The sequence below is a fragment of the Chionomys nivalis genome, chromosome 10 (genome assembly GCF_950005125.1).
Source record: "Chionomys nivalis chromosome 10, mChiNiv1.1, whole genome shotgun sequence".
Classification (NCBI taxonomy): Eukaryota; Metazoa; Chordata; class Mammalia; order Rodentia; family Cricetidae; genus Chionomys; species Chionomys nivalis.
The window spans coordinates 46,625,379-46,638,664 of NC_080095.1; positions in this window are offsets into that span (position 1 = coordinate 46,625,379).

Sequence of the window (13,286 nt, forward strand, 5' to 3'; positions counted from 1 at the left end):
GCTGCTTCTTTCCATAGGGCAGTCATGTGCTGTTCATCCATCTCTGCTGGACCTATTTCACTTAGCCCAGTATCTTCTAGAGCTATCCATGTTTCAACTAGTGCAGTTTCCTTTTTTATGGCTGTAAAATATTCCTTTGCACAAGGACATACCTTTCTGTCTATTCACCTATTATAGACTTATAGATTTCTAGATCTTGGTTACTGTGAACAATCCTGTGACGAACAGGTAACTCTTTAAGATCTCAACTTCAATACTTCTGGAAGCATTCATAGAAGCAGGGGAAGAGATGTTTCTAGACTACCATCCTGTACCATGCTAGTTAGAGGTAAAGACAAGATTCAAACCCAGGCCTTCCTAAATCTTTAGCCAATCCTTTAGCTTCTAAGTTTACTTGGTGTTTATCATTCCTTCCTCCTAACTTAGCTTTTCTCTGTCATAATATCCTGTCCTTTATTGAACCATCTGATGCCTTTTAAGACAGACAGTCTACCCTAGGGTGCAGAATTCAATAAACAGCATCTTATCAATGGTTGAAACAGCAGATAAACAAAATTTTAATTGGAAATTGCAACCCAATTTGGGATGTTAAAAAGGTTTTAATGGTAAAGATTCACTTTTTAAGTTTGTATTAAGTAATCAATAAGTAGAAATAGGTGTCTGTGATTAGGTGGCAGACAAGGACGTGTGAATAGAAAATGTTTGGGTTCTGGACAAAGACCAAGCTTGAAACCAGAGTTCGATAACTAAGTGAGTGTGTGGAGGGAAAAAGCCAGAAGGTGTGGGGTGCATCCAGGACAGACAGCTGGAAGCTGGAAGTCACTTCCGGGAAGAAAACAAGAGACTTGAGTATCATTGAATTTGTGTTTCAGAACAAAACATACAGGAGCCTGGCCCACAGGTACAAGTAGAAAAGTAGATAAAATTAGGACCCATTACCAGGGAGAAACAAAAGGTTGAGTTACCTTCATGCTTAATGCTAGGATATTCAAGCACACACTCTCTCTCTCCTTTTGTCTCTCTCTGTCTCTCTCCTCTCTCTCTTCTTCCTCTCTTTCCTTTCTTTTTTCCCCTTCCTTCTGTTGTGTGAGCTGAGGGCCTCTTCCCACAGCCTGGCTCCTGGCCGCCTGGCTAGCTTATGCCCCGAAATAACAACACACAAATTGTATTCATTTAAACACTGCCTGGCCCATTAGCTCTAGCTTCTTAATGGCTAATTCTTACATCTTGATTACCCATTTCTATTAATGTGTGTAGCACCACGAGGTGTGCTTACTGGGAAGATTCTAGCCTACGTCCATCCTGGGTCAGAGCTTCATCCGGTCTGCCCTGAACTGGAGCGGCAGGGCATCTGAGCTCACTTCCCTTCTTCCCAGCATTCTATTCTGTTTACTCCACCCACCTATGTTCTAACCTATCAGGGCCAAGGCAGTTTCTTTATTTAACCAATGACCTTCCTCCATCATCTTTCCTTGGACTCTAGCCCAGGTTGACCTCAAACTCGCTGTGTAGTCAAAGATGACCTTGAATTTCTGATCTTCCTGCTCTTGCATTCTGAGTAGAAGGCATGGGAAAGTCATTATTTCAGGGGCCCTAGGAAGTTTAGGGGATACCCAGAGACTATGGCAGAACTTGGACTTTATTCATTTAAAATTTTGTTTTTTATTTTTTGTATGTGAGTGTTTGGCTTACATATTTGTCTGTGTGCCGTGTGTATGACAAGTACCCACAGAGGTCAGAAGATGGAGTCAGACCCCTTGGACTGGAGTTACTGATGGTTATGAGCTACAATATGGGTACTGGGGATTGAGCATGGGTCCTCTACAAGAGCAACAAGTGGTCTTAACTAATAAGTCATCTATACAGGTCCCAAGAACTTCGCTTAAATAAAAACAATTCTGATTTTAGAAATTAGTCCGTGGCTTTTGCTGTCTAATTTTAGGAATTACATTTTAAAGCTTTTACCTTTGGTTTATCAGTTGTCAAAATGAGGATGATAAAAATCTATTTTGTAGTGTTGAAGATATTATTTAAAATGCATACCAAAATCTTAGTGGTTGCAGGTATTTATACACTGCCTCCTAAATAGTCAAGGAGAGAGGATATAATTTCCCTGGGAGTAGAAATTGGTCATCTATGTAGAAAAGAGCTGAGCTGAATCTTGCACCTAGCCAGAGTTTTCAGGGTTCCTCATCTGTAGTAGACTAGTTCCTGCTCTGTGGTCAATGGGATCTGTGTACTATGACTCATATGCCTTTGTGTGGATGAATGACTTAAGACACCTCAGGGTAACATAGGGGAGAGGGTCATTGAGTTTTCAAGCTGGACATAGATATGGTACTGGCATGAATGATTGAGACCTGAGAAGGAAAAATGACTTACTTGAATTCAACCACCTGATCAGAAGGAGAAGAGGAGATGGAACCTGGCCACTAACTCTCAGTTTCTTGTAGTGTATATGAGCACCACCAATGTTGAAGCTACTTCAAGTTTCAAAAATAATAAAACACCAGTAACAACTGTTATTGTTAATATTTACTAGATTGTGCTGTATGTTTCTATGCCATCAAGTCTTCACTATTCTAGGGGATACAAACCATGATTATTTCCATTTAAAGGTAGAAAACGGAGGGACCTTGCCCAATATCCTGAATCTAGGAAGCACCCACTCTAGCATCTGGCGTTGTGTCCCTTGCCTTTGGCCCTGAGGTCACTCTCCTTCCTGCCTTGCTTGTCAGTAGCTGGGAAGGCGATGACTACAGAGAATAGCCGACATTTAGGGAGTGGCCAGTCACAACACTGTCTCCTTCCCTTTTGACATTGATTCTGAGTTCTGACTGGCTTGAGAGTTCACCCTCTGTTGCTCTTTCAAAACTGTGGCAATCTTCTGTGGCTACTTATTTGAGGTCCCCGTTCAGGTTACAGTTCAGAACCTGCAGATTGTGCCTTACTACAATTTCGTGCAACCCTACATGATTCCTTTTCCTTTTTGCCTAGGGCTATTATAGCTGGAGCTTTTTGCTGTCGGTTCAGAGTTTACCAGTATCTCCCTATCAGGAGGAGAGTTGACTGACGTCTGAGAAGTGGAGAGCCATCGGTGCAAGCTTTTCCTCGGGAGCTCTTTGTTCAGAGACGTCATCATCGTGAAATTGCTCTGGAGCGAACAGATGGAGTGACTTCCAGAACAAGTGAAGAGAGTCCGCTCCTCGTAGAAAAATGAACTCTGTGATAATAACAGCATGGCAAGAGAGCAACCTGATATGGATGAAAACCAGACACTAGATTTTCCAGCACTGCTTGGAACTGCAGGTAACCACGTGAGCCATTTGGGTCAAAAAGATGTATGAGTTAAGTTCGAGAGTAAGAGGTGTCCATTTAAAAAAGCAAGTGAGGGCAAAGAGCAGTGTTTGCTTTCGCTCCTTGCATTTGTCTACCCTACCTGGTGTGTGCCTGTCATCTCACGTCCATAAGGGGGCAGTGTGGAAACGACAAGCAAACGTCCTGAGACTCACGAAGGGAAATAGAGAGGGGACAGATACCTGATGACATTTTTAGCAGCTAAAACAACACCAGCAATAGCTTAAACCTCTTGTCTCATGGCAAAAATCAAACCCGTGTTTGCTGAAAAGCAAAACAAAAAGAGTATTTTGATATTTTTCTCCTCCCTCCCTCCCTGCCTCGTGTTTTTAGGGTTTGGGGGACACAATCTTAAACTGTAGCCTAGGCTGTTCTAGAATTCACTATGTAGCCTAGGCTAGCCACAATTTCTTGGCAATTGTACTGTCTCAATGTCCCTAGTGCTGGAGTTACAAATGTGAGCCATTATATCTGGCTTGATATTTCTTAAGAATTTCTCATAAACAGTAAAATTAGGAAAAGAGAGACTGGTTGAAAGGATAACCAGCTGCAAATTGACGTTAAAGGTGGTGATTCTCTGGGGGATCTGAGGAACGTTCAGTAGGAATCTGGGTTTCCTATTGAACTTGCTTCTTTGTTGTTTTGTTAAGTTTTTTTGTTTTTAATTTATTACGTGTGTGTGTGTGTGTGTGTGTGTGTGACATGGTGCATTGGAGGTCAAGATAATTTTGGGGAGTCTCTCCTACCTCGATATGCATGCTGGGAACTAAGCTTGGATCACCAGGCTTTCTGCTTTGCGCCATCTTGTCAACTCCTGTGTCGTTATAACACTAAGGCTGACTTCTACCTCACTATGTAGCTAAGGATAACCTTGAACTTATCCATCTACCTCCACTTCTAAAATGCTGGGATTTAGGGCACATACCACCATGCCCAGGCTTGAACTTGCCTTTGTTTCTTGCAACTGTAAATTAGAAGGTTCAAACAAGCCATTCCTGTTCTTCAAGGGACTAGTAAAAACCCAGGAAAAAAAAAAAAAACGGGCTTGGTAAAGAACTGCCCTGGATTTTCTGCAGTGCACACATCAGATCCACAGCTTTGCTGAGAGACCGATCCCAGCTAATTTTCAGGAACTGTCTTAGCTCCCTCGTAGCACATAGCAGTTGACCTTAGAATGTGCCATTGATGCATCTGCAACCTTCTCCTGGGTAAGGCCTTAGACGCTCACGTCTAACCTGCACCCAGAATCCCGGAGATCAGCATCATGCCTGGCACACATATGGCACTTGACTCATGAGGGTCCTGATAGAAAATAGACAGCATCCTCAATTCTTTTTCTGTGATGACTTTGCAAAGGTGTAAGTAGGGTTGGGAAGCATCACTTATTCATTCATCCCCCACCTACCTTCTCAATATTTATTACCTGCAGTGTACCAAACGCCAAACTCTGTTTTAAGGACTGAGGAAAGAAGAACAGTGGGACACACACCAAGATCAGGGTAGGGTAGCAGAACTATGTGGCTAGTCTTAACTGTCAGCTCGATTAGACTGAGAGACACCCAGGAAGTTAGTTAGACCCACCCATGGGCTGCTGTGTTGGTTTCTGGAGACGATTACATCATCTGGGTGCTAATGTAATGAGTGGATTCAGAAGATGCTGAGAGGTGGGGCCTCTGAGGAGAAAGTAGGGTCCTGTCTTTAGGGAATATGTCCTGCCCTAGTCCTTTTGGTATTCCATTTCTCTCTTCCTGGCTGCCATAATGTGAACTGCTCTGCCGTATCCTTCCCACTGGGGTGAAATTAGACCCGTCCTCCCTTTAATGAGGTCACTCAAGTATCTTGGTCATGATTGTACACAAGTAATTAATACATTTTTGGTGATGTTCGGTCAAGAGCATATTCTCTGTGCTTCTTCACCCATACTTGGTTCCTGTAAGGTTCCCAATGGGCATATTATGTGGAGAATAGAGAGATACAAATAGAGCATCCTTGTGGGCTGAGACAGGGAAGCTGGCTGGACCACAGAGATCTCGTTTTGCTTTACCAAGTGTCTTAAGTCAAAGCCTTTTGACCTCTAACTCCAGCCCCGAATATTGTACATAGTCATGTTGACAGCAGCAAATCTGTAGTGGGGAGCTGTGGGCCTCTTCCCACAGCCCAGCTCATGGCTGCCTGGCTAGTTTATGCCCCAAAATAATGACACACAAACTGTATTCAGTCGGTAGAGCATGAGACTCTTAATCTCAGGGTCATGGGTTCGAGCCCCACGTTGGGCGCCATCTGTTGAGGGGAGCTGCGGGCCTCTTCCCACAGCCCGGCTCCTGCACGGCTAGCTTTATACCCAAAATAATTACACGGAAACTGTATTCTTTTAAACACTGCTTGGCCCTTTAGCTCTAGCCCTTACTGGCTAATTCTCATATCCTGATCAACCCATCTCGAATGATCTGTGTAGCACCAGTCTTACCGGGAAAGATTCAGCATGTCTGACCTGGCGGCTGGCTGCATCGCGTCTGCCTCTGAGAGGAGCTGCCCTGCATCTGAGCTCACTTCCTCTTCCTCCCAGCATTCTGTTCTGTTTACTCCACCCACCTATGTTCTAACCTATGAGGGCCAAGTAGCTTCTTTATTTTTAACCAATGACCTTCCTCCATCACAAACCTGTTTCTGCCTTTGTTCTCTACATCTTGGTATTCAGACCACTTCCTCTGTAGAGGTTTCCTTTCTGTCTCTGGGGAATTTGGATACTGTGTCTAGGCATTGTTTCTTTCCCAACCAAGGCTGTCTGCAGGAAGAATAGAAGATAATCTATATTCACAGTGTACGTTTTGGAGGGATAATAAGACTTTCTAATCCTGGGTTAGCAAAGCCTCCTTCATCTGATAGCTCATACCTGAAATCCTTCCTTGGCATGGCTTTGTTATAAAGACAGTGCCGGGCCTAGAGATAGTTAAGGTGCTCGTGGCTCTTGAAGAGTACCCAGATTCCATTCCCAGCACCCACATGACATCTCACAAGCATCTGTAACTCCAGTTCCAGGGAATCTTCTGACCTCCGTGGGCACCAGGCACACATGTGGCACACGTACATATATACAGGCAGAACACTCACACGGGTAAAATACACAGACCATGGCAAAGAAAAGAAGGAGGTGCTGAGAGCTGACTGGAAAAGGCTAACCGCATGGAGGAGTGTCTAATACTAAAGCAGCCCTGTCTGGAGCCAGTTCTCCCTTTCCTCTGGCTGAGAATCTGTTCAGTGACCCTCCCACCTCAAAGGAGTTTGCCATTTTCCTCACTCTCCCTCTCGCCCCTTCTTCTTTTCATTGTCACAGCTCAGTGGTTTTAATACAGGCATGGGCCTCAGAAACTGCCCAACTCCTCTGCACTGCCCATCTGTAGTCACAGCCTTCTCCACCCAGCTACTGGGAACCGCCCCTCTGTTCTCCATCACTGTGACTCTGTCTTTGCAAATTTGACATGGACGTGAATTATACAGCGTGCAGCCTTTTGAGATTGGCTTCTTTCGCTCAGCATAATGCCACTGAGATTCATCCAAATTGATGAGCAGTAAACCATCTGCTCCTGTTCTCTCATGGATTGGATCTGCTCCCCCTCAACAGCACAGTGCCTGTCGACGAGAGACGGGATCATTGTGTTGTCTGATGTTCAACTCTTGTTAACGCTCCGTGTTTTAGTCAGGTTCATTTGTTCACAAGGAAAATTCATTTGACTTTGAAAGGGAAGTTCATTGTTGGGATCGGGGGCTCCCCGTAGAATCCAGCAAAGAAGGCTCAACATGGCCAGCCCTGGAAGTGGGAAGTGGCTTTGGATCCAAGACAGCTTTTGAGGGAATTGAGCTCTCAGACTCCCACAGTGTCTCTCCCTGCAGCTGTGCGCTCCGTTTGCACTCTTCCGACTACACATAATCCAGCACATGACACCTCATTGTCTAAACTAATTCTATGACAGTGGTCCTTACTTGTAGTTGAAGCTTTACCTGTCAATTCCTGAGGAGCAATCTGATTGGCTCTGCTCATCTTTCAAAGACAACACAGGCCTCCGGTCCTTTGATCTGTCCTACCCTCTTCTAACCGTCTGGTCCAGCACAGATGGAGTCATGTGGCCTTGTAGAGTAGATGCCTTCAGAGGGGCTGGGAAATTTGCAGGGTAAAGCAAGAAATGGTTTGCAGTTCTAAAATTTTTCTGTTAAGAAAATGTTCTTTATGAAAGATTTAGGATGGTGTGTTTGTTTCTTAGTACATTATATCCTTTGATCAAAAGGGATAATAAGAAAGGTGTATTTGAGCCATCTTGTTTGGCTTAGCCAGGAGCACACTGTTTTCACAGAGCTGTGCTCTGTCACCTCACTGGATTTTAGTAAAAAAAGTGTTATGAAAGAACCCTATTGCAACGATGACATCATTTTCTGTTGTTGGGGACGTTGTCCATCTAATTTGAAGCTCCATGTAAAAAATTCATTTTAGGTATAAACTTAAGGACACACTGCTTCCCTGAAAGAACTCCCCATTTCCTGTCTTGTGAACAAAGTAGACTGTACAATATATTCAGTCTCTCTCTGTGTTGGTGTCCAGAAAATCCAGTTCCTATAAACCAAGGGTTAGCAGGTCCCAGCCTGTTACCACTTGCCTACCTGTGCTTGTATTGGTTAGGGTTTCTGCTGTGGTGATTAAACACCATGACCAAACTCTAGGAAGAAAGGGTTTATTTTACTTACTCTTGTTTATCACAGTTCATCATTGGAGCAGTCAAGGCAGGAACTCAAACATGTCAGGAGCCTGGAGGCACGAGCTGATGCAGAAGCCATAGGTGAGTGCTGCTTACTGCCTTGCTCCTTATGGCTTGCACAGCCTACTTTCTTATAGCATCCATAGGTGGCACCACCTACAATGGGCTGGACCTTCTCACATCAGCCACCAATTAAGAAAATGCTTTACAGACTTGCCTACTACCAGATCTTATAGAGGCATTTCTGAATTGGGATTTCCTTCTCTCTAATGACTTGAACTTGTGTCAAATTGACATAAAACTATCCAGCACAGCGTTCTTGCCTTTATCTTGACATATTTCCATTCTTCTTAATCTTTGGCTTTGTGTACATTCATTCCTTATAGCTCATTCATTTTAAAGAGTGAGCATGAAGAGTCTAAGAATAAGACTAGTATAAAAATATAAGTTCCAGAAATAAGACTGTAGAAAGAAAGAATATAAAGCTGTAAACCTGGGAGAATGAAGCAAACTGCCAGCAGCTTTCTCAGCAATGTAAGGATTAACCACTGACAATAGACTGATGCACGATTAATAAAAACTCAGAGACAGAAACTGGGGTTCAACCCGAAGACCAGAAAGGCAAAGTAGCCAGCTGTTTGCTCTTACCTCAACCGACTCAGCTTGAAAATGGTGATCCTGCCTCCAGGAAACCTCAGAATGAGACTGAGAGTGAGAGCTGTCTCCTCCCGTTCTATAATCCTCTCTAGTTCTGGGATTAAGAGTGTGCATCACTATTGCCTGGTTTCTATGGCAATAGTGTGGCTACTGGGATTAAAGGTGTGTGTTGCTGCTGCCTGGTCTGTAAGGCTGGCCAGTGTGGCTGTTTTACTCTTCTGATCCTCAGGCAAGCTTTATCTGTTAAAAATCAAAGGTAGAATAAAATTTTAAAAATTTAAAAAGATGAAACAGAACAAAAAAATATAAAAATAAAAAAGAAAGAAAAAAATACAAATAAAATGCCACTACAATAGATTGGCTGGCTTTACAACCACCAGCTCTGTCTACAAGGTTGAAGTGGCCCTCTGCAAACTGAGAGTCAGTCTTAAGATAGCACCCTGGCCACTCATGACCAACTGCAGATGCGAGCTGAGTTAATCTTTAAGTGATGGGATGCGTGTGGCTTTTCAGTTGTGCATTGTCCCATACCCTTCTCTACCACGCAAAGATGGCAGTATCAGGGGTAGCACAGAGCTTCGGTAGGCACCATCATGAAGTGCCAGAGAGAAACAATGGCATTATTATAAACAAGCATTATTTTAACTAAAAAACCCTGTTACTGAAAATTGTAAAAAAAAGGCAAATTGTACATGAGTTTTACCTTGAGATTGCCTAAGCTTGCTGTTTCTTGCTATAAAAAGGGGAGTTCAGAAACCGCCCTTTGCCACAGCTACTGAAACCCAGTCTCTGGTTGTGGTCACAGCTATAGCTAATAAAATTTTTCTTTTCTTGTTTCCTGGAACAGAGTTTGCCCCTGGTTTACGAGACTTGGTGCACTGTCCCTGGTTCTTGTGTGACCCCCATGGACCCAACAAACAAAGCAGTAAATAAGCAAGCAAACAAAACTCACTCTGCTAGGGAGAACACTAGGCTGGAGAGCTGAGTCCTGGACCCAGGCTGCCATCCTGATGTGTCCCAGCGCAGCTCTTCCAGCGACAAGCGTCTACTGAACTAACAACAGCTATCATATACTTCGAGGTGGAGAAGATCTGCTATCATAAAATACATAGTGAGGATTGCAGCAAGAGTCTCAGGACGGACTTGTGTTATCTCACTTAATCTTCACTCTTAGAAGGCGGGTATTAGTGAAGTTAGTTAGCTAAGACTGATTAACAATCATCTTCCTCTGTAGATAAAAATACTCCTAGGCTGTTCTAAAGATTAAAGGAGATAGTATATCCAACACCTGAAACATCTGTGACTAAGTATTTAAAAATATTGGCATTGTTTCCTACTCTGTCCAAATGTGTTCTGCTGCTGACTTTTGTCATTGTTGATGGACAACTGTGTGGCCTGGCACATGGTGCCAATGTTAATTCTTTTTTTCCCTGAACAAAGTACTTTTTAATGCTTTGCTTCTTTTATTTGAAAGTGCTTAACTTAGCTATGTCCAAAACAGGAATTGTGACTCACTTCTTTGCATAGTTGTAAACATAGAAAGACAATAATTCATGTACCAGGGAGATGGCTCAGCGGCTAAGGGCACTGACAGCTCTTTCAGAGGACCCAGGTTCAATTCTCAGTACTCACATGAGACCTCACAACTTCATGTAGCTCCAGTTCCAGAGGGTGTGATGCTATCTTCTTGCCTCTATAGAAACTGCATGCACATAAGGCATAGACACACATTGAGCAAATCACTCATACACATAAAATAATAAATCAAAAAAGAAAGATAATAATTTGGAGCTTGGCATTTTAACTAAGTAGTATGGTTCTTACCTAATACCTTATTCACAAGAGAAGAGGGTCTGGAGTCATTAATGCCAACTTCACCTATAGACCTGGGTGAACTGACACATTGATACCTCTCTGATAGGAATTGCTCCTTGTACTATGGGCAGCTGGAAGCCATTAGGCCTTGGCTGTGTCTTTCTAGTCTTTATTATAATCCATTATGGGACACATAAGTGTTTAGCCAGTGAGAGTGCCCCTGAGCGCCAGTGCCACAGAACAGGTCAACAGCAGGTCAGCTGCTTTACAAAGCCACCAGGGGCTGTTTAACACAGTAGTAGCTGACAAGGCATCATTGCCAGGCAGATCTGAAATGGACACCGTGGTCCTCTGTGCACAGAACTCAGTGCAGACGGGCAATTAGAACCCGAGTGTATGTCCTCATGCCCCCTCTATGTGCAGCCCCTCAAAGGAGACACCAGTTGTTCTGCTGAGAAAACAAGAGAATATTTACGCAGAGCTCATGAAGTTGTACTCACATTTCCTGCCTCTCTAATGGACCGGCACTGCTCAGAAGACCGTTTTCTCATTATTAATAATTTCCTGAACATTATTCCAAATCAAGTCGCCCTGTGGCCAAGCTGATAGAAATAATTAGGGTGCCACATCTCACATTTCGAAGCAAATGGCTTAGACTTAAAGCTCTCAGTCAACTATTTGTTTCTTTACCAACCTTCATCTCAAGCACTGAACAACAGCAAAACCAATAGCACACAGACTGCATTTTCTATCGATTAGCTTCAAACTTGAACAACACAGACAGTCAGAAGTTTTGTACTCAAGAGTATCAAGGAAGGAACAACCATCAGAAACCTGCCTGAGGGAAACTCCAGTCATAGAAATCTCTCTGGCCCTTTGCAGCTCCTATCTTTCCTGTGTAAACTTGAATTTAGGGGCATAATCTTGCTCTGGTGAGAGTTGTTTTGAGCAACAAGTTAGAAGCCATAGTTCCCAGTTTCCTCCAAACATCCTGTCTCATATGATTTTATACAATTCTCTTGAGTCATACTTCTTCAAAAATAAAACTCGCATCCCCACAGATCCTTATTTGAAGTCTCAGAACACACTGATATAAATCCTCCTGGAAGCAATTGTTCCCTTCTTCCAATGACACTACTGTCCAGAATCTGGAGCCTTCTGCTGCATTCCCAGTAGATTCTCAACATTGTGTTCTCCATTTCAGGAAGCCAGATGTTGCAGGCTTAACATACCCTGCAATTCCATCCATATCTCGACACTTTCCTTCCCATCAGCCACCAGAAGTCCTCCGTAAAGAGTCTGGGTATGGAGGAAGTGGCACAGGGAAGGAGGGGGTAAAATTTCTTGGCTTAAGGAAACAGATGAAAAAATGAAGAGGAAAAACTACACCAAAATTAAAACAATAAAACCAGAAAATGTTTGGGGACTACAGTAAAATTCTGCTATAAAATTCTGTATGGGTCTATAATTTAAAATCCAATTTCAATCATGTTAAATCAGGTTTTATAGTAAGAAGTATGTTTTATATCGTATCTCGGTAAACAAACTCCCTTTAAGACAATGTTCCCCCTTTACTGCATGGGGTAAATGCTGACCTTTCCACCTAACCTTTTATCTAATCCCCTTTTATCCCATCTTGTCTTCATCTATTCAAACCTTACAGCTCCATTTCATTTAAAAGGGGGAGAGGTGGCTAACCATTAAATTAGTTTCATAATCCACTAATAGATCATAACTGGCAATTTAAACAATCGTAGTTTATGAAAATTCATAGATAGAGGTGTCTGGATTCATGGCCACTCAGAATTGTAGATCATCGTCTTGCAATATCATTTTCCATGTGAAAGCACCAAGCCCCAGAGAGCATATGATCCATCTTCACCCTCCAGCTGGCTGTCAGCAGGGCCTGCATTTATTCTGGAACTGTGGTGTGAGGCAAAGGGACTGGATGGGATTCATAGACATGTTTTGCTTGGAAACTCAGAACCTTAAGCGTCTCTCTTAAACCACCTGGCCCCAGTTTTGGTAAAACAGACTATGGTGAGGATCAGTTATGTAACATAGGTGAGTCCGAGCAAGTGGAGAACGTCAGAGATAAAGAATAACTTTCTTTCCTCTCTCTGATGGCCTGCTGTCCAATGTTACAGACGCCTGCCTTTGGGGCAGGAAGGAATAGACTGAACGGCAATTGACCTTCTTTTCTTCCTCTCTCAGAGACACCCCCAAACCCCTGTTCTTTTCTTCTTTTCCTAATTTCTGTCTCGATTCTTTAGCACATCATTTACTACCGTTTTCAAATGATCTTCATCAGTGTGTCCTGATTTGGGAGTCAAGAACTAGGCATTGTCAGAAATAAGCACTCAAAAGTGTCTGTAACCGATCCACAACACTCCAGAGACTCCAGTCTCTCTCTGTGGGAAATAGAAGACAGCATTTTAAGCAAATGTAAATTTAGTGAAGATGTTCCACCTGGATCTTAAGGAGGCTGAAGACTTCCATAAAAAGCACCAGTAGGCATGAGTAAGAGGGTCTCATCCTCAATTGGTTCTCCTGGGGGAGAATTGTGTTTCCTAGGACGTCCAGATGCCAAAGATTTCCTTTGTTCTTTTGAGACTGGGTCTAATGTGGTCCAGTCCCTGGCCTTAAATTTCTTATGTAGCAGAGACTGGTCTTGAGCTCTTGGTCATATTATCTTTCCCTCCCAAGCAC